A 23,253-nucleotide genomic window follows, 5' to 3' on the forward strand; every position below is an offset into this window, starting at 1 on the left:
GTTGTTAAAACCTTGTTGAGGTCTTTCTTGATTCTTCCATGAGAAATTTGGGTGATTTCTCCATGAAGAATTATAGGTGTTTCCATAGGGTTCTCCTAGGTAATTCACCTCTTCCATTGAAGGGTTCTCAGGATCATATGCTTCTTCTTCAGATGAAGCGTCCTTAGTACTGCTTCGTGCATTTTGCATTCCAGACAGACTTTGAGAGATCAAATTGACTTGTTGAGTCAATATCTTGTTCTGAGCCAGAATGGCATTCAGAGCATCAATCTCAAGAACTACTTTCTTCTGACTAGTCCCATTGTTCACAGGATTTCTTTCAGAAGTGTACATGAATTGGTTATTTGCAACCATTTCAATTAGCTCTTGAGCTTCTGTAGGCGTCTTCTTCAAATGAAGAGATCCTCCAGCAGAGCTATCCAAAGACATCTTGGACAGTTCAGAGAGACCATCATAGAAAATACCTATGATGCTCCATTCAGAAAGCATGTCAGAAGGACATTTTCTGATCAATTGTTTGTATCTTTCCCAAGCTTCATAGAGGGATTCTCCATCCTTTTGTCTGAAGGTTTGGACTTCCACTCTAAGCTTACTCAATTTTTGAGGTGGAAAGAACTTTGCCAAGAAGGCATTGACTAGCTTTTCCCATGAGTCCAGGCTTTCTTTAGGTTGTGAGTCCAACCATGTTCTAGCTCTGTCTCTTACAGCAAAAGGGAATAGCATAAGTCTGTAGACCTCAGGGTCAACCCCATTAGTCTTGACAGTGTCACAGATTTGCAAGAATTCAGCTAAAAACTGATGAGGATCTTCCAGTGGAAGTCCATAAAACTTGCAATTCTGTTGCATTAGAGAAACTAATTGAGGCTTAAGCTCAAAGTTGTTTGCTCCAATGGCAGGGATAGAGATGCTTCTCCCATAGAAATCGGGAGTAGGTGCAGTAAAGTCACCCAGCACCTTCCTTGCATTGTTTGCATTGTTGTTGTTTTCGGCTGCCATGTCTTCTTCTTCTTTGAAGATTTCTGTTAGGTCCTCTATAGAGAATTGTGCCTTAGCTTCTCTTAGCTTTCGCTTCAAGGTCCTTTCAGGTTCAGGGTCAGCTTCAACAAGAATGCCTTTGTCTCTGCTCCTGCTCATATGAAAGAGAAGAGAACAAGAAAATGTGGAATCCTCTATGTCACAGTATAGAGATTCCTTGAGGTGTCAGAAGAACAGAAAAATAGAAGAAAGAGGTAGAAGAATTCGAACTCAATCAGATAGAGTTCGAATTGTGCATTGAGAAGGAGTGGTACTCCATAAATAGAAGGATGTGAGAAGGGAGGAGGAGCTTTTTCGAAAATTAAGTTAAAGAATTTGAAAACATTTTGAAAAAACACTAATTAATTTTCGAAAATAAGAGTGGGAAAGAAATCAAGTGATTTTTGAAAAAAAAAATTTGAAATTAGAAATAAAAAATATTTGATTGAAAACTATTTTGAAAAAGATATGATTGGTTTTTTAAAAGGATGTGATTGAGAAGATATGTTTTGAAAACAATTTTAAAAAGATTTGATTTTAAAAATTAATAACTTGGCTATCAAGAAAAGATATGGTTCAAACATTAAACCTTTCTCAACAGAAAAGGTAACATACTTGAAATGTTCAATCAAATCATTAATTGTTAGAAAGTATCTTTGAAAAAGGAAAGAAATTGATTTTGAAAACATTTGATTGAAAAGATATGATTTGAAAAAGATTTGATTTTGAAAAACTTTGAAAACTTGAAAAAAAATTGATTTGAAAACAAAATCCTCCCCTTTGTGCCATCCTGGCGTTAAACGCCCAGAATGGTGCACATTCTGGCGTTTAACGCCCAATGCACTACCTTTTTGGGCGTTAAACGCCCAACCAGGCACCCTGGCTGGCGTTTAAACGCCAGTCTGTCCTTCTTCACTGGGCGTTTTGAACGCCCAGCTTTTTCTGTGTAATTCCTCTGCTGCATGTTCTGAATCTTCAGTTCCCTGTACTATTGACTTGAAAATAGAACCAAGATCAAATAAACAATGCATTGCAAGACACCAAACTTAAAATTAGACACTAGACTCAAACAAGAAACATAAAATATTTTTTTGGTTTTTATGATTTTGAAATTTTTTTGTGCTTTTTTCGAAAATTATATGGAAATAGAAAATAAAAGTTTCAGAATTCTTAGTTTGGATTCCAGGAATTATTGCAATGCTAGTCTAAGACTCCGGTCCAGAAATTAGACATGGCTTCACAGCCAGCCAAGCTTTCAAAGAAAGCTTCGGTCCAAAACACTAGACATGGCCAATGGCCAGCCAAGCCTTAGCAGATCATTGCTCCAATAGCAAGATTGATAGAGATCAACAAGCTCTTGTGATGATCAGTCGAAACCTCGGTCCAATAAGATTAGACATGGCTTCTCAGCCAGCCAGATTTCAACAGATTATCATGAAACACTAGAATTCATTCTTAAGAACTCTGAGAAAAAAAATACCTAATCTAAGCAACAAGATGAACCGTCAGTTGTCCATACACAAAACAATCCCCGGCAACGGCGCCAAAAACTTGGTGTTGTTGCCGGATTTTGGCACTGATGTTACCGGACCAAAAGCTTGCTCAAAACTCGAACAATCCCCGGCAACGGCGCCAAAAACTTGGTGTGCGAAATTGTGATCACTACTTTTCACAACTCAAATAATCCCTAGTAATGGCCCCAAGAACTTGGTGCTCAATACCATGGCATAAACACAACTTTGCACAACTAACCAGCAAGTGCACTGGGTCATCCAAGTAATAAACCTTACGCGAGTAAGGGTCGATCCCATGGAGATTGTTGGTATGAAGCAAGCTATGGTCACCTTGTAAATCTTAGTCAGGCAGACTCAAATGGGTATAATGATATACGAATAAAGCATAAAGATAAAGATAGAGGTACTTATGTAATTCATTGGTAGGAACTTCAGATAAGCGTATGAAGATGCCTTCCCTTCCGTCTCTCTGCTTTCCTACTGTCTTCATCCAATCCTTCTTACTCCTTTCCATGGCAAGCTTATGCAAGGGTTTCACCGTTGTCAGTGGCTACCTCCCATCCTCTCAGTGAAAACGTTCCTATGCTCTGTCACAGCATATGGCTAATCAGCTGTCGATTCTCGGTCAGGCCGGAATAGAATCCAGTGATTCTTTTGCGTCTGTCACTAACGCCCCGCCTGCTAGGAGTTTGAAGCACGTCACAGTCATTCAATCATTGAATCCTACTCAGAATACCACAGACAAGGTTAGACCTTCTGGATTCTCTTGAATGCCGCCATTTGTTCTCGCCTATACCACGAAGACTCTGATCTCACGGAATGGCTGGCTCGTTTGTCAGGCGAGCACTCGGTTGTCAGGCGATCAACCATGCATCGTGTATCAGGAATCCAAGAGATATTCACTAGAGCTTTGGTTGCTTATAGAACAAAAGTGGTTGTCAGTCACTTTGTTCATAGGTGAGAATGATGATGAGTGTCACGGATCATCACATTCATCAAGTTGAAGAACAAGTGATATCTTGGACAAAGAACAAGCGGAATTGAATAGAAGAACAATAGTAATTGCATTAATACTCGAGGTACAGCAGAGCTCCACACCTTAATCTATGGTGTGTAGAAACTCCACCGTTGAAAATACATAAGAACAAGGTCTAGGCATGGCCGAATGGCCAGCCTCCCCCAAAGAGGGTTCAATCATCAAAGCATGATCAAAAGATTCTAAGATTGAAAGATGAAAATACAATAGTAAAATGTCCTACTTATAGAAAACTAGTAGCCTAAGGTTTACAGAGATGAGTAAATGACATAAAAATCCACTTCCGGGCCCACTTGGTGTGTGCTTGGGCTGAGCAATGAAGCAATTTCGTGTAGAGACTCTTCTTGGAGTTAAACGCCAGCTTTTATGCCAGTTTGGGCGTTTAACTCCCATTTAGGTGCCAGTTCCGGCGTTTAACACTGGAATTTCTGAGGGTGAATTTGAATGCCGGTTTGGGCCATCAAATCTTGGGCAAAGTATGGACTATCATATATTGCTGGAAAGCCCAGGATGTCTACTTTCCAACGCCGTTGAGAGCGCGCCAATTGGGCTTCTGTAGCTCCAGAAAATCCACTTCGAGTGCAGGGAGGTCAGAATCCAACAGCATCTGCAGTCCTTTTCAGTCTCTGAATCAGATTTTTGCTCAGGTCCCTTGATGAGCGGATAATTTGTATGCTTTTTGGCATTGTTTTTAGTATGTTTTTGGTATCTTTTAGTTAGTTTTTAGTATATTTTTATTAGTTTTTAATTAAAATTCACTTTTCTGGAATTTACTATGAGTTTGTGTGTTTTTCTGTGATTTCAGGTATTTTCTGACTGAAATTGAGGGTCCTGAGCAAAAATCTGATCCAGAGACTGAAAAGGACTGCAGATGCTGTTGGATTCTGACCTCCCTGCACTCGAAGTGGATTTTCTGGAGCTACAGAAGCCCAATTGGCTCGCTCTCAACGGCATTGGAAAGTAGACATCCTGGGCTTTCCATCAATATATAATAGTCCATACTTTGCCCAAGATTTGATGGCCCAAACCGGCGCTCAAAGTCACCTACAGAAATTCCAGCGTTAAACGCCGGAACTGGCATAAAATTTGGAGTTAAACGCCCAAACTGGCATAAAAGCTGGCGTTTAACTCCAGAAAAGGTTTCTACACGAAATTCCTTCATTGCTCAGCCCAAGCACACACCAAGTGGGCCCGGAAGTGGATTTTTCTGTCATTTACTCATTTCTGTAAACCTTAGGACACTAGTTTACTACTTATAGGATCTTTTGACATTGTATCCGTACCTTATGACCTCATAGCACTTTTTACACGTTTCTTGTGTACTTCCACAGCATGAGCCTCTAAACCCCATGGTTGGGGGTGAGGAGCTCTGCTGTGTTTTGATGGATTAATGCAATTACTACTGTTTCTTACTCAATCATGCTCGCTTCCATTCTAAGATAACACTTGTTCTTAATCCGGATGAATGTGATGATCCGTGACAATCATCATCATTCTCAACTATGAACACGTGCCTGACAACCACCTCTGTTCTATCTTAGATTGAGTAGTTATCTCTTGGGTTCTTTAATCGGAATCTTCGTGGTATAGGCAGGACCTGATGGCAGCATTCAAGAGAATCCGGAAGGTCTAAACCTTGTCTGTGGTATTCTGAGTAGGATTCAATGATTGAATGACTGTGACGTGCTTCAAACCTGTAACCTACTAGGCGTTAGTGACAGACGCAAAAGAGGGATTCTATTCCGGTAGGGGAGGGAACCAAACCGGTGATTGGCAGTACTGTGACAGAGTGCGTGCATTAGCTTTCACTGCGAGGATGGGAGGTAGCCATTGACAACGGTGAGACCCTACACGAGCTTGCCATGGAAGGAGACTTGCGTGTTTGATGAAGAAAGACAGTAGGAAAGCAGAGATTCAGAAGATGGAGCATCTCCAAAACCCCAACCTATTCTCCATTACTGCAAAACAAGTAACCATTTCATGTTCTTTTGCTTTTCACAATCAATCCTGATAATTTCCGATCTCCTGACTAAGATTTACAAGATAACCATAGCTTGCTTCAAGCCGACAATCTCCGTGGGATCGACCCTTGCTCACGCAAGGTATTACTTGGACGACCCAGTGCACTTGCTGGTTAGTTGTGCGGGATTGCAAAAAGTGTTATTGCAATTTCGTGCACCATCCCTCAATTTCAGCCAGAAAATACCTGAAATCACAGAAAAACACACAAACTCATAGTAAAGTCCAGAAAAGTGAATTTTAACTAAAAACTAATAAAAATATACTAAGAACTCAACTAAAACTACTAAAAACATACTAAAAACAATGCCAAAAAGGGTACAAATTATCTGCTCATCAATAAACCAACGCGAGATTATATATATACAAAGGAGTGTCAAAAACAGGAATATCAAGACTCAAAATCTGGCTGCGAAGATAACCGGTCCGAGCATAGCAATATATATACATATGATAAAATAAGGAAACCCCAAAGGAAACCCAAAGGGACACAAATACCGAAACCTATTCTCCAAAATCTCCCATAAGAGGAGTCATCACAGTTTGTATTATTTAATGGAGATAAAAGTATCTAAGCAAAACATATAAACTAAAACGGAGTCCCCAAGAATAAAGGATCTTTGCTAATCCAGAAGTCTCCAGCAGGCCTCAGCGAGAAACCTCACGTCCTGCATCTGAAAACCACAAAATCCACATGGGTGAGAACCAGAGGTCCCCAGCATGGTAACAGCTTCCACATATATAATACATAATAATAGAAGAAAGCCGAAGGCAATCCTAGAACTTCCTCCAGATAATTCAAAGCTTATAAACAAGCTAAACCATAAAAGGGCATCTGACTAAAGATTCTTCAGTCTAAATAATGCTTCCCTTTCCAATTCCTTCAAATCTCCCAACCACCAACAGGAGTATAATGTAGCAAACACAGTTATATCAAACAAGAAATATACAAATAGGAACAATTAAGGCATTTAGACAATTAGCAAGTAATATGCAGTCAAATAGGCAATCTCAAACAATTCATATAGTATGCATATGATGAATGCCTGTCCCTAGTGGCTGATGATATCATCTGTCGGTTATAGAGCCAACCCGACAAGTCTTGGTAGCTAACCATTGGACTGTCCCTCTGTCACGCATCCCCAACTCGAGTTATACTCATCATAAACTTGATCATAATCATGATCTATATCCATCACCTTCACTGGTGAATATTTACGGGGGCGAGCTCATTCGGGTCTTTCACAGTGCCCGGCCACACTTTTGAGATATGGTCAAAAGAGCTTCGAGTCTCAACCTGGAGCACATGGTGGCTAGCCACTGCTTCTTCCCAGGGAAACTCTCATCTCCAACAGTGGAAGTGCAACATTCACAATTCATTCAACAGCATATATGCATTTATACATAGCCATAATTATGGCTCCGCCGTAACACGGCAATAATCTAGCCATCCGGCTCACGGTTAAATCCATAACCAGCCAATTCATTAACAATTACGGCCCTTCGGCCCATGGCATAACAAGCACTTCCACCACCATCCTCCGCATCTCACATAATCATGCTTGATCCTCATTGATCATTCATGTTTCCCTTGTTTCACTCGCAAGTTACCAAATTCACTAGCTCATTTTCTAATAGCTAGGCATATCATAATGATTTAAGACATAAGTGGTGAGATCGGGGGCTTAGAAGTATGAGATTTGGCTTTTAAAGCTCAAAAATCAACTTTGAGATGAAAACAGGGCTACGCGTACGCGCACTCCACGCGCACGCGTGGATGGCCTCAAAAACTCATCAACGCGTATGCGTCATGCATACTAACGCGTGGATTGAAAAATACCCAAGCGACGCGCACGCGTCAGCCACGCGTACGCGTGGGTGCTCTCGTGCCCCTAGCACAAAGCTGGCACAATTCTGCACAACTCTCGGGCAAAATGGCTGGGCATTGGGTGCAGCACATCGGCGCGCCCGCGCACACCACGCGCACGCGTGGATGGCATTTTCCGGAAGAACGGCGCGTACGCGCCAAGTGCGCCTACGCGCGAGGGGTCATTCTGCTAAAAATTTTCTAAGTTAAAAGCTGCAGAATTCACAAATTTAAACCCCAATCTTCCAACGGATATAACTTCCTCATTTTAAATCGTTTTTCACCCGTTCTTCGAACGGCATGCACATCCCGGATCCAATTTCATTTCTAAACAGATTTTGTACAAAACGGAGATCCGTAGTCCAAGTTATGTCCCGTCAAAGTATGCCCAAAAACCATATTTTCATACAAAACCACAAGGTGCCATTTCCAAACAAGCCATTTTCAACTCTTTTCAAAATCAATCAAAACATGCCAATTCCATCCCTTTTCTTTGAAATCAATCAAAATATATCAAATTCAACATCAAGCCTCCTCAACTCACACTTTGACACTTTACCATAATTTACAAAATCACTATCCCATCATTTTAACCTACTTCACCCAAGTGGCTCAAACTCAAACACATTGACATATCATATACTCTTCCTCATACCAATTCTCAACAACACCAATTCCAATAAATCATCATTGTACCCAATTAATATCATACTCACCATCAACATGGTTCAACCCACAATTCAACCATAACCAATCATCAAGCATATATCACAACATGCATATTTCTCATATATCATACCATCAAGGCATCAAAAATCATCATCACATATATGACCACATCATATATATCTACCATTCAACAACATCAACAATTCAATGCCTATCATAGGGCCTCTAGCCTAAGTATTTCCTACCACATTACATATTAGATACGAGAAACCGAACCATACCTTAGCCGATTTCCCAAGCTCAACCGGAGCACTTCCAAACCACTTTTTCTCAAGCTCTCAAGGCCTCAACGCTTCCAAGAACAGATTTTTCACCACCAAATCCCTTTTCAAGCTTTTCAAAATCACCAAATCAAGCTCCAACATTCACATATACATAACCTAAGTGATGAGCGGATAATTTATACACTTTTTGGCATTGTTTTTAGTATGTTTTTGGTATGATCTAGTTAGTTTTTAGTATATTTTTATTAGTTTTTAATTAAAATTCACTTTTCTGGACTTTACTATGAGTTTGTGTGTTTTTCTATGATTTCAGGTATTTTCTGGCTGAAATTGAGGGACCTGAGCAAAAATCTGATTCAGAGACCAAAAAGGACTGCAGATGCTGTTGGATTCTGACCTCCCTGCACTCGAGGTGGATTTTCTGGAGCTACAGAAGCCCAATTGGCGCGCTCTCAACGGCGTTGGAAAGTAGACATCCTGGGCTTTCCAGCAATATATAATAGTCCATACTTTGCCCAAGATTTGATGGCACAAACCGGCGTTCAAAGTCACCTCAAGAAATCCCAGCGTTAAACGCTGGAACTGGCACCCAAATGGGAGTTAAACGCCCAAACTGGCACCAAAGCTGGCGTTTAACTCCAAGAAGAGTCTCTACACGAAAAATGCTTCATTGCTCAGCCCAAGCACACACCAAGTGGGCCCGGAAGTGGATTTTTATGTCATTTACTCATTTCTGTACACCTTAGGCTACTAGTTTTCTATAAGTAGGACCTTTTACTATTGTAATAGGAATCTTCGGATCTTTGGAACCTTTTTCTTTAGATCTTTTGATCACTATGGGAGGCTGGCCTCACGGCCATGCCTAGACCTTGTTCTTATGTATTTTCAACGGTGGATTTTCTACACACCATAGATTAAGGTGTGGAGCTCTGCTGTACCTCGAGTATTAATGCAATTACTATTGTTCTTCCATTCAATTCCTCTTGTTCTTTGTCCAAGATATCACTTGTTCTTCAACATGATAAAGGTGATGATTGACGCCCATCACCATTCTCACTCATGAACAAGGTGACTGACAACCATTCTTGTTCTACAAGCATCTGAGGCTTAGTGAATATCTCTTGGATTTCTGATTGCACGATGCATGGTTGATCGCCTGACAACCGAGTGCTCGCCTGACAAACGAGCCAACCATTCCGTGAGATCAGAGTCTTCGTGGTATAGGCAAGAACTGATGGCGGCATTCAAGAGAATCCGGAAGGTCTAACCTTGTCTGTGGTATTCTGAGTAGGATTCAATGACTGAATGACTGTGACATGCTTCAAACTCCTGAGGGCGGGGCGTTAGTGACAGACGCAAAAGAATCACTGGATTCTATTCCGGCCTGATTGAGAACCGACAGATGAATTCCGCTATGCTGTGACCAGAGCATATGCAATCGTTTTCAATGAGAGGATGGGAGGTAGCCACTGACAATGGTGAAACCCTACACGAGCTTGCCATGGAAAGGAGTAAGAAGGATTGGATGAAGGCAGTAGGAAAGCAGAGAGACGGAAGGGAAGGCATCTTCATGCGCTTATCTGAAGTTCCTACCAATGAATTACATAAGTATCACTATCCTTATCTTTTATGTTATTTTCGTTCATCATCATATACATTTGAGTTTGCCTGACTAAGATTTACAAGATGACCATAGCTTGCTTCAATACTAACAATCTCCGTGGGATCGACCCTTACTCACGTAAGGTATTACTTGGACGACCCAGTGCACTTGCTGGTTAGTTGTGCGAAGTTGTGTAATGCCATGGAATTGAACCACCAAGTTTTTGGAGTTCATGACCGGGGATTATGAGAGTTGTGAAAAGAATTGTTCACAATTTCGCGCACCAAGTTTTTGGCGCCGTTGCCGGGGATTGTTCAAGTTTTGAGCAAGCTTTTGGTAACAATGCCTGGGATTGTTCTAGTTTGGACAACTGACGGTTCATCTTGTTGCTTAGATTAGGTATTTATTTTTTTTCGAAATTCTTGAAGATGAATTCTAGAGTTTCATGATGATTTGTTGAAGTCTGGCTGGCTGAGAAGCCATGTCTAATCTGATTGGACCGAGGTTTCAACTTATCACCACAAGAGCTTGTTGATTTTAATCAATTTTGCTTTTGGAGCAGTGATCTGCTAAGGCTTGGCTGACCTTTGGTCATGTCTAGTGTTTTGGACCGAAGCTTTCTTTGAAAGCTTGGCTGGCTGTGAAGCCATGTCTAATTCCTGGACCGGAGTCTTAGACTAGCATTGCACTGATTCCTGAAATTCTCATTAAGAATTTTGATATCTTTTCCAACTTAATTTTCGAAAAATACAAAAAAAAAAAATTACAAAATCATAAAATTCAAAAATATTTCTTGTTTGAGTCTAGTGTCTCATCTTAAGTTTGGTGTCAAATGCATGTTTTTGTTATATTTTTCGAATCCATGCATGTATTTCTTTGTTTTGATCTTTGAATTCTGTTGGCTTGAGTGTTTGTATGTCTCATATAGTGTCAGCAGTATACAAACTGCTAAGTTTGGTGTCTTGCATGCATTGTTATTTCATTCTTGTTGCATTTTGATTAATTAAAAATCCAAAAATATTTTTAATTTGTGTCTTTTCAAGTCAATGATACAAAGAATTGAAGATTCAGAACATACTGCAGAGGAATTATACAGAAAAAGCTGAGCATTCAAAAATGCCCAGTGAAGAAGACAGACTGGCGTTTAAACGCCAGCCAGGGTACCTGGTTGGGCGTTTAACGCCCAAAGAGGTAGCATTTTGGGCGTTAAACGCCAGAATGTATACCATTCTGGGCGTTTAACGCCAGGATGGTGCTAGGGGGAAGATTTTGTTTTCAAAATCAATTTTTTTCAAGTTTTCAAAGTTTTTCAAAATCAAATCTTTTTCAAATCATATCTTTTCAATCAAATGTTTTCAAAATCAATTTCTTTCCTTTTTCAAAGATACTTACTAACAATTAATGATTTGATTGAACATTTTTTGCCTTTTCTGTTGAGGAGGGTTTTATGTTTGAATCATATCTTTTCTTGTTAGGCAAGTCACTAATTTTCAAAATTATATCTTTTCAAATTATTTTCAAATCATATCTTTTAAAATTGTTTTCAAATCATATTTTCTCAATCACATTTTTTTTAAAATCAATCATATCTTCTTAACCACATCTTTTTCAAAATAGTTTTCAATCAAATCTTTTTAATTTCTAATTTCAAAATCTTTTTCAAAAATCATTTTATTTCTTTCCCACTTTCATTTTCGAAAATTAAGTGATGTTTTTCAAAAATATTTTCAAAATCTTCCACTTAATTTTCGAAAATTACTTCCCCTCTTCTCACATCCTTCTATTTATGGAGTACTACTCCTTCTTAATGCACAATTCGAACTCTATCTAATCAAGTTCGAATTCTTCTACCTTCTTTTCTTCTATTTTTCTCCTCCTCTGACACTTCAAGGAATCTCTATACTGTGACATAGAGGATTCCACATTTTTCTGTTTCTCTTCTCTTTCTTATGAGCAGGAGCAGAGACAAAGGCATTCTTGTTGAAGCTGACCCTGAACCTGAGAGAACCTTGAAGCGAAATCTAAGAGAAGCTAAAACACAACTCTCTGTTGAGGACCTGACCGAATTCTTCAAGGAAGAAGAACCCATGGCAGCCGAAAACAACAACAATGCCAACAATGCAAGGAAGGTGCTGGGTGACTTCACTGCACCTACTCCTGATTTCTATGGGAGAAGCATCTCTATCCCTGCCATTGGAGCAAACAACTTTAAGCTTAAGCCTCAATTAGTTTCTCTAATGCAACAGAATTGCAAGTTCCATGGACTTCCAATGGAAGATCCTCATCAGTTTTTAGCTGAATTCTTGCAAATCTGTGACACAGTCAAGACTAATGGGGTAGACCCTGAGGTCTATAGACTGATGCTATTCCCTTTTGCTGTAAGAGACAGAGCTAGAATATGGTTGGACTCTCAACCTAAAGAAAGCCTGGACTCTTGGGAAAAGCTAGTCAATGCCTTCTTGGCAAAGTTCTTTCCACCTCAAAGATGGAGTAAGCTTAGAGTGGAAGTCCAAACCTTCAGACAGAAGGATGGAGAATCCCTCTATGAAGCTTGGGAAAGATACAAACAATTAATCAGAAGATGTCCCTCAGACATGCTTTCTGAATGGAGCATCATAGGTATTTTCTATGATGGTCTCTCTGAACTATCCAAGATGTCTTTGGATAGCTCTGCTGGAGGATCTCTTCATCTGAAGAAGACGCCTGCAGAAGCTCAAGAGCTAATTGAAATGGTTGCAAATAACCAATTCATGTACACTTCTGAAAGGAATCCTGTGAACAATGGGACTAGTCAGAAGAAAGGAGTTCTTGAGATTGATACTCTGAATGCCATACTGGCTCAGAACAAGATATTGACTCAACAAGTCAATTTGATTTCTCAAAGTCTGTCTGGAATGCAAAATGCACCTGGCAGTACTAAGGAAGCTTCATCTGAGGAAGAAGCTTATGATCCTGAGAACCCTTCAATGGAAGAGGTGAATTACCTAGGAGAACCCTATGGAAACACCTATAATTCTTCATGGAGAAATCACCCAAATTTCTCATGGAAGAATCAAGAGAGACCTCAACAAGGTTTCAATAATAATAATGGTAGAAGAAACAGGTTTAGCAATAACAAGCCTTTTCCATCATCTTCTCAGCAACAGACAGAGAGTTCTAAGCAGAGTACCTCTGACTTAGCAACAATGGTCTCTGATCTAATAAAGACCACTCAAAGTTTCATGACTGAAACAAGGTCCTCCATTAGGAATTTGGAAGGACAAGTGGGTCAGCTGAGCAAGAAAGTTACTGAACTCCCTCCTAGTACTCTCCCAAGTAATACAGAAGAAAATCCAAAAGGAGAGTGCAAGGCCATAAACATGGCCGAATATGGAGAGGAAAGAGAGGAGGTGGACGCCACTGAGGAAGACCTCAATGGGCGTGCACCAATCTCCTCTGAGTTCCCCAATGAGGAACCATGGGAATCTGAGGCTCAAAATGAGACCATAGAGATTCCATTGGACTTACTCCTGCCTTTCATGAGCTCTGATGAGTATTCTTCCTCTGAAGAGGATGAGCATGTCACTGAAGAGCAAGTAGCTAAATACCTTGGAGCAATCATGAAGCTAAATGACAAGTTATTTGGAAATGAGACTTGGGAAGATGAACTGCCCTTGCTCACCAAAGAACTGGATGACTTGTCTAGGCAGAAACTGCCTCAAAAGAGGCAGGATCCTGGGAAGTTTTCTATACCTTGTACCATAGGCACCATGACCTTCAAGAAGGCCTTGTGTGACTTAGGGTCAAGTGTAAACCTCATGCCCCTCTCTGTAATGGAGAAATTAGGGATCTTTGAGGTGCAAGCTGCAAAAATCTCACTAGAGATGGCAGACAACTCAAGAAAACAAGCCTATGGACTTGTAGAGAATGTCTTGGTAAAAGTTGAAGACCATTACATCCCTACTGATTTCGTAGTCCTAGAGACTGGGGAGTGCATGGATGAATCCATCATCCTTGGCAGACCCTTCCTAGCCACAGCAAAGGCTGTGATTGATGTTGATAGAGGAGAGTTGATCATTCAAGTGAATGAAGAATCCTTGGTGTTTAAGGCCCAAGGACATCCCTCTATCATCATGGAGAGGAAGCATGAAGAGCTTCTCTCAAAACAGAGCCAAGCAGAGCCCCCACAGTCAAACTCTAAGTTTGGTGTTGGGAGGCCACAACCAAACTCTAAGTTTGGTGTTGAACCCCCACATTCAAACTCTAAGTTTGGTGTTGGGAGGTTCCAACACGGTTCTGAGTATTTCTGAGGCTCCATGAGAGTCCTCTGTCAAGCTACTGACATTAAAGAAGCGCTTGTTGGGAGGCAACCCAATGTTTTATAGTTAACTATTTTCTTTTGTTATTTTATCTTTTTTGTAGGTTGATGATCATAAGAAGTCACAAAAACAATGAAAAAAGCAAAAACAGAATGAAAAACAGGAAGAAAAACAGCACACCCTGGAGGAAGATGCTGCTGGCGTTTAAACGCCAGTAAGCCTAGCAGTTGGGCGTTTAACGCCCAGTCTGGCACTATTCTGGGCGTTTAACGCCAGAAAGGGGCACCAGACTGGCGTTAAACGCCAGAAAAGGGCTAGAACCTGGCGTTAAACGCCAGGAATGGGCACCAGCCCGGCGTTTAACGCTAGAAATGACTCAAAACGTGAATTTTGATGCCATTTGGTGCAGGGATGACTTTTCCTTGACACCACAGGATCTGTGGACCCCACAGGACCCCACCATCACTCTCTCTCTTCTTCCCCCATTCACCAATCACCTCAACACCTCTTCCCCAAAAACCCTTCACCTATCAAATCCCATCTTTCTCTTCACCACTCACATCCATCCTTCATAAAACCCCACCAACCTCACCCTTCAAATTCAAACCACTTTCCCTCCCAAACCCACCCATAATGGCCGAACCATTACCCCCCCTCTCTCCTATATATACCCTTCTTCACTCCTTCATTTTCACACAACCTAAACACCACTTCTCCCCCTCTTTGGCCGAACACACCACCATCCCCCTCTTCTTCATCTCTTCTTCTTCTACTCTCTTCTTTCTTCTTTTGCTCGAGGACGAGCAAACATTTTAAGTTTGGTGTGGTAAAAGCGTTGCTTTTTCGTTTTTCCATAACCATTTATGGCATCCAAGGCCGGAGAAACCTCTAGAAAGAGGAAAGGGAAGGCAAAAGCTTCCACCTCCGAGTCATGGGAGATGGATAGATTCCTCTCAAGGGTGCATCAAGTCCACTTCTATGAAGTTGTGGCCTTGAAAAAGGTGATCCCCGAAGTCCCCTTTTCACTCAAAAAGGGTGAATATCCGGAGATCCGCCATGAGATCCGAAAAAGAGGTTGGGAAGTACTTACCAACCCCATTCAACAAGTCGGAATCTTGATGGTTCAAGAGTTCTATGCCAATGCATGGATCACCAAGAACCATGACCAAAGTGTGAACCCGAATCCAAAGAATTATCTCACTATGGTTCGGGGGAAATACTTGGATTTTAGTCCGGAGAGTGTGAGGGTGGCGTTTAACTTGCCTATAATGCAAGGAGATGAGCATCCTTACACAAGAAGGGTCAACTTTGATCAAAGGTTGGACCAAGTCCTCACAATCATATGTGAAGAGGGCGCACAATGGAAGCAAGATTCAAGAGGAAAGCCGGTTCAATTGAGAAGGCATGACCTCAAGCCCGTGGCTAGAGGATGGTTAGAGTTCATACAACGCTCAATCATCCCCACTAGCAACCGGTCCGAAGTTACCATAGACCGGGCTATCATGATCCATAGCATCATGATTGGAGAAGAAGTGGAAGTTCATGAGGTCATAGCCCAAGAACTCTACAAGGTGGCGGATAAGTCCTCTACCTTAGCAAGGTTAGCCTTTCCTCACCTCATTTGTCACCTCTGTTATTCAGTTGGAGTTGACATAGAGGGAGACACCCCCATTGATGAGGACAAGCCCATCACCAAGAAAAGGATGGAGTACACAAGAGACCCCTCTCATCAAGAGATCCCTGAGATGCCTCAAGGGATGCACTTTCCTCCACAAAACTATTGGGAGCAACTAAACACCTCCCTAGGAGAATTGAGTTCCAACATGGGACAACTAAGGGTGGAGCATCAAGAACACTCCATCATCCTTCATGAAATTAGAGAAGACCAAAGAATCATGAGGGAGGAGCAACAAAGACAAGGAAGAGATATTGAGGAGCTCAAGCACTCCATAGGATCTTCAAAAGGAAGAAAGAGCCGCCATCACTAAGGTGGACCCGTTCTTTGATTTCCTTGTTATTTGTTCTTCTGTTTTTCGATTTTTTATGCTTATGTTTATCCATGTTTGTGTCTTGTGATCATTAGTGTCTTAGTGTCTATGCCTTAAAGTTATGAATGTCCTATGAATCCATCACCTTTCTTGAATAAAAACGTGCTTAAATTGAAAAGGAAAAGAATTGCATGAATTTTAAATTTTATAACAGTTTAATTATATTGATGTGGTGGCAATACTTTTGTTCTCTGAATGTATGCTTGAACAGTGCATATGTCTTTTGAATTTGTGGTTCATGAATGTTGGCTCTTGAAAGAATGATGAAAAAGGAGACATGTTACTGAGGATCTGAAAAATCATTAGAAATGATTCTTGAAGCAAGAAAAAGCAGTGAATACAAAAAAGAGAAAAAAAAACCGAAAAAAAAGAGAAAAAGAAAGAAATAAGAGTTGTGATCCAAGGCAAATAAGAGTGTGCTTAAGAACCCTGGACACCTCTAATTGGGGACTTTAGCAAAGCTGAGTCACAATCTGAAAAGGTTCACCCAATTATGTGTCTGTGGCATGTATGTATCCGGTGGTAATACTGGAAGACAGAGTGCTTTGGGCCACGGCCAAGACTCATAAAGTAGCTGTGTTCAAGAATCATCATACTTAACTAGGAGAATCAATAACACTATCTGGATTCTGAGTTCCTAAAGAAGCCAATCATTCTGAATTTCAAAGGATAGAGTGAGATGCCAAAACTATTCAGAGGCAAAAAGCTAAAAGCCCCGCTCATCTAATTAATACTGATCTTCATAGATGTTTTTGGAGTTCATTGCATATTCTCTTCTTTTTATCTTATTTGATCTTCAGTTGCTTGGGGACAAGCAACAATTTAAGTTTGGTGTTGTGATGAGCGGATAATTTGTACACTTTTTGGCATTGTTTTTAGTATGTTTTTGGTATGATCTAGTTAGTTTTTAGTATATTTTTATTAGTTTTTAATTAAAATTCAATTTTCTGGACTTTACTATGAGTTTGTGTGTTTTTCTGTGATTTCAGGTATTTTCTGGCTGAAATTGAGGAACCTGAGCAAAAATCTGATTCAGAGACCAAAAAGGACTGCAGATGCTGTTGGATTCTGACCTCCCTGCACTCGAGGTGGATTTTCTGGAGCTACAGAAGCCCAATTGGCGCGCTCTCAACGGCGTTGGAAAGTAGACATCCTGGGCTTTCCAGCAATATATAATAGTCCATACTTTGCCCAAGATTTGATGGCACAAACCGGCGTTCAAAGTCACCTCAAGAAATCCCAGCGTTAAACGCTGGAACTGGCACCCAAATGGGAGTTAAACGCCCAAACTGGCACCAAAGCTGGCGTTTAACTCCAAGAAGAGTCTCTACACGAAAAATGCTTCATTGCTCAGCCCAAGCACACACCAAGTGGGCCCGGAAGTGGATTTTTATGTCATTTACTCATTTCTGTACACCTTAGGCTACTAGTTTTCTATAAGTAGGACCTTTTACTATTGTAATAGGAATCTTCGGATCTTTGGAACCTTTTTCTTTAGATCTTTTGATCACTATGGGAGGCTGGCCTCACGGCCATGCCTAGACCTTGTTCTTATGTATTTTCAACGGTGGATTTTCTACACACCATAGATTAAGGTGTGGAGCTCTGCTGTACCTCGAGTATTAATGCAATTACTATTGTTCTTCCATTCAATTCCTCTTATTCTTTGTCCAAGATATCACTTGTTCTTCAACATGATAAAGGTGATGATTGACGCCCATCACCATTCTCACTCATGAACAAGGTGACTGACAACCATTCTTGTTCTACAAGCATCTGAGGCTTAGTGAATATCTCTTGGATTTCTGATTGCACGATGCATGGTTGATCGCCTGACAACCGAGTGCTCGCCTGACAAACGAGCCAACCATTCCGTGAGATCAGAGTCTTCGTGGTATAGGCAAGAACTGATGGCGGCATTCAAGAGAATCCGGAAGGTCTAACCTTGTCTGTGGTATTCTGAGTAGGATTCAATGACTGAATGACTGTGACATGCTTCAAACTCCTGAGGGCGGGGCGTTAGTGACAGACGCAAAAGAATCACTGGATTCTATTCCGGCCTGATTGAGAACCGACAGATGAATTCCGCTATGCTGTGACCAGAGCATATGCAATCGTTTTCAATGAGAGGATGGGAGGTAGCCACTGACAATGGTGAAACCCTACACGAGCTTGCCATGGAAAGGAGTAAGAAGGATTGGATGAAGGCAGTAGGAAAGCAGAGAGACGGAAGGGAAGGCATCTTCATGCGCTTATCTGAAGTTCCTACCAATGAATTACATAAGTATCACTATCCTTATCTTTTATGTTATTTTCGTTCATCATCATATACATTTGAGTTTGCCTGACTAAGATTTACAAGATGACCATAGCTTGCTTCAATACTAACAATCTCCGTGGGATCGACCCTTACTCACGTAAGGTATTACTTGGACGACCCAGTGCACTTGCTGGTTAGTTGTGCGAAGTTGTGTAATGCCATGGAATTGAACCACCAAGTTTTTGGAGTTCATGACCGGGGATTATGAGAGTTGTGAAAAGAATTGTTCACAATTTCGCGCACCACTAAGCCACAATCATCATACCCATACACAACATCTCAATACCCAAACATCATAGAACAACAAATTACACTAGGGTTGAGAATCTTACCACACCCAAGGTCCAAAGAGACAAGATTAACCTTCTCCTTCAAGAGAGTTGGGTCCTATAACATCAAAGAGCCCAAAATCTCAACATTTTTGCTCATAAAACTCGAAAATAAGGCTGGAAATTCGAAGAGAAAAACGTGGCTTAACTCAAGATTGATTGTATGGTTTTTGTAGAGCTCTTCGCGGTGAGCACGTGGCCAAAAACGGTGCGGCAATCGGAGCTCTAGATCAAAAGTTATGGTGGTTTGAAGATTAACCAAGGGAGAGAACTTGAGAGAGTGTTCTTCCCTCTTGTGCCTCCAATTTCAGCATGTGAGTGTGTTTAGTGAGAAGAGAGAATGCTGAAAACTAGGGTTTTGGTTTAGTTATGTTGGGCCAAGGGCCCACTTTGGGTCCGGTTGGCCCGGTTTGGCCCGTTCGGTCCAATCTTGGTCTGAATTCTATAAAATTGGTACCGAAATTCTCGTCTCAATCTCCTCTATCACATTTAGCCATAAAAATCACATTTAGGGCTTTCTAGAATAAATTCTCATTTATGGGTTAATTAGCTATTAATTAACCGGATTTTACATTCTACCCACCTAATTGGGAATTTTGCCCACAAAATTCAAATGCAATTACCTGAGAATAAGTGCGGATAATCCGTTCGCATCTCCGACTCAAGTTCCCAAGTGTGTTCCTCAACACCGCCTCGACTTCATGCCACTTTGACTAATGAAACCTTTTTTCCACGCAACCGCTTGATACTGGTATCATCAATTCTGACTGGAGCCACTGGAAGCGTCAAATCTTCCCTTAACTGAACCGACGCGGGTTCTAACACATGGCTAGCATCAGGAGTGTACTTCCGAAGCTGCGACACATGAAACACGTCGTGCAAGTTTGAAAGATGAGGTGGTAGGGCCAGCCGATACGCCACCGGTCCAATGCTCTCCAGGATCTGAAATGGACCAATGTATCGAGGATTCAACTTTTTTGCTCTAATCGCCCTACCTACTCCCGTGGTCGGAGTAACCTTAAGGAAAACATGGTCTCCTTCCTCAAATTCTAAGGGCTTTCGCTTCTGATCGGCGTAACTCTTTTGACGACTCTGCGCCGTAAGCATCCTATCTCGGATTTTCTTGACTTGTTCAGTGGTCTCAGCTATCATTTCCGGCCCCAACAAGCTTTTCTCTCCAGCTTAATACCAACATAGCGGAGATTGACATTTCCTCTCATACAAGGCCTTATACGGAGCCATTTTAATGCTCGCATGATAACTATTATTGTATGCAAATTCCACTAATGGCATATACCGATCCCAACTCGCCGGTTGGTCCAAAACACAAGCTCTCAACATATCCTCTAGTGTTTGGATCGTCCTCTCGGATTGACCATCTATTTGAGGATGGTAACCCGTGCTCAAGCTTAATCGGGTTCCAAAAGCTTTCTGAAATGCACCCTAAAATCTTGAAGTGAAACGAGGATCTCTATCAGAGATTATAGTTGCAGGTACACCATGAAGTCTCACAATCTCCTTTATGTATAACCGTGCTAGCTCCTCAAGGGTGTAAGTCATCCGAATGGGTAAAAAGTGAGCTGACTTCGTCAGGCGGTCCACAATCACCCAGATAGCATCAAAACTAGCCCTAGTCCTTGGCAATCCTAATACAAAGTCCATTGCAATACTTTCCCACTTCCATTGTGGAATCTCTAAAGGTTGCAACATCCCGGAAGGTCTTTGATGTTCAATCTTTACCTTTTGACAAGTTAAGCACTTTGAAACATATTCCGCCACATCATTCTTCATACCCGGCCACCAAAACATCGCCTTTAAATCATGGTACATCTTAGTACTTCCCGGGTGAATGGAGAATCCGCTTTTATGTGCCTCCTTTAAGATATCTTGCCTCAAAGTGCCAACATCCGGCAGAATGATCCTGCCCTTGAATCTCTATAACCCATCTTTTTCTTCCGACACTCTCCACTATTTTCCTTGCTCAATAGCCGGTAACACCTTCCATAACGCTTCATCATTTTGATGAGCCTTCAGGAGTTCGGACTTAAAGTCACTTGAGATTTCTAATCGGCTCAAACACAAGGTTCCAGATACTTCTCGAGCACCAATTTTTAGACTCTCGAATCCCTTGAGTAACTTCTCCTCTTGAAGCATCATCCAAGCCGCATATAACGACTTCCGACTTAACGCATCCGCCACTACATTCGCCTTTCCCGGATGGTAATGCAACTCAAAGTCGTAGTCCTTCAACAATTCTATCCACCTTCTCTGCCTCATATTAAGCTCTTTCTGATTAAAGAGATACTTCAAACTCTTGTGATCGGAGAAGACTTGGAACTTAAACCCATAGAGGTAATGCCTCTATACCTTCAAGGTAAACACGACCGCAGCAAGCTCCAAATCGTGTGTAGGATAATTAACTTCATGTGGTCTCAACTGCCGTGAGGCATACGCCACCACATTCTGATGTTGCATCAGCGCGCACCCTAGACCCTTTAATGAGGCATCACAATACACCTCAAATGGCTCGTTTGGCTCAGGTAACACTAACACAGGTGCAGTGGTCAACTTTTTCTTCAATGTCTGAAAGCTCTCTTCGCACTCAGGAGTCCAAACAAACGGAGTGTCTTTGCGGGTTAACTTTGTCATTGGCAACGCTATCTGTGAAAAGCCCTTGATAAACCTTCGGTAATAGCTCACTAAACCCAGAAAACTTCTTAACTCTATTACGGTGGTTGGTTGCTTCCAATCCATCACAGCCTCCACCTTAGTTGGATCTACGGCTATTCCCTTCTTACTCACCACGTGACCCAAAAACTTCACCTCACTCTTCCAAAACTCACATTTAGAGAGTTTTGCATAGAGTTTCTTCTCCTTTAGAATCTGCAACACGGTCCTCAAGTGTTCCACATGCTCTTCTTCAGTCTTGGAATAAATTAGTATGTCATCAATGAAGACAACAACGAATTTTTCCAGAAACGGACGGAAAACTCTATTCATGTAATCCATAAACACTGCAGGAGCGTTCGTCAATCTAAAAGACATTACAGTGTACTCGTAATGACCATAACGAGTCCTGAAAGCGGTCTTAGGGATATCCTCACCCCTCACCCTTATCTGGTGATAACCGGATCGTAAATCGATCTTGGAGAAAACTCCAGCTCCTTGTAACTGATCCATGAGATCATCAATTCTCGGCAATGGGTACTTATTCTTTATTGTGACCTTGTTCAGTTGCCTGTAATCCACACAGAGCCGCATACTCCCATCTTTCTTCTTTACCAGTAGCACTGGCGCACCCCACGGAGAGACACTTAGTCGTATAAAATTCTTTCCCAACAAATCCTCTAACTGAGACTTTAGCTCGTTCATCTCTAACGGTGACATTCTATAAGGAGCACTTGAGATTGGGCCTGCCCCAGGCACCAATTCAATAGCAAACTCAACCTCTCGGTTAGGTGAAAACTCATCAATATCATCGGGAAATACTTCCGGAAACTCACACACAACCGGAATCTGTTCCAACCTTTGATCATCACCCGAAACACCCGCGGTTAACAACAGGATACCCTGACATTCGGTTCCGGAACAGTTCACCATCATCGAATTCAAGTAATAATTATTCACCACGACCGGCCCTTCTGTATCTTCCGGCATAAAGTACACCGACTTTGTAGAACAATCAAGCAGGACATGGTTCTCGGATAACCAGTCCAATCCCAAGATAAGATCAAGACCGATCATCGGCAAGCAGACTAAATTATGAACAAAATCACGCTGCTTGAACCTAAAGGAAACCTTCGGGCATCTTAGCCTAGTTACCATGGCTTCATGGGTCGCATTATACACTTTTAGGTCATAACCTAAGGTTACAATCTTCAATCCTAACTCATGGGCTTTCTCAAATGCAATGAATGAATGCGATGCTCCCGAATCAAATAAAGTATTTAAAGTTTGACCAGCTATTTCACAGTTACCTCGAATGAGTGTCTCAGATCCCTCAGCACCTATAGCTGAAGTGGTGAACACCCGACCAGTCTGTTGTGCTTTCCTAGCACCTTGTTTCTGCTTCTCCGGGCAGCTTGCGGCTTTATGCCCCGCTTTTCCACAATTGTAGCACAAGCCCCATCCGGCCTTGCATGGTGCTCCTGGATGGTGACTCCCACATCTAGTACAAGCTTAATCATTCTGAGGCTGCTTCCCAAACTTCTTCCCTTGGGAGTTATTGTTGTTGTTGGGCCTCCTGAAAGAG

General features: G+C 41.5%; 2 non-coding genes across 2 annotated transcripts; one reads left to right on the plus strand and one right to left on the minus strand.

The window, feature by feature from the left end:
* The first annotated feature begins 483 nt into the window (after positions 1–483).
* Positions 484–591, plus strand: LOC130943064 (small nucleolar RNA R71). The gene has a single exon (XR_009071600.1). It is a non-coding gene; the product is annotated as a small nucleolar RNA R71 (small nucleolar RNA).
* An 11,907-nt stretch (positions 592–12,498) lies between these two features.
* Positions 12,499–12,606, minus strand: LOC130942562 (small nucleolar RNA R71). The gene has a single exon (XR_009071130.1). It is a non-coding gene; the product is annotated as a small nucleolar RNA R71 (small nucleolar RNA).
* Positions 12,607–23,253: the final 10,647 nt, after the last annotated feature.

Source organism: Arachis stenosperma, chromosome 7 (assembly GCF_014773155.1).
Source record: "Arachis stenosperma cultivar V10309 chromosome 7, arast.V10309.gnm1.PFL2, whole genome shotgun sequence".
NCBI lineage: Eukaryota > Viridiplantae > Streptophyta > Magnoliopsida > Fabales > Fabaceae > Arachis > Arachis stenosperma.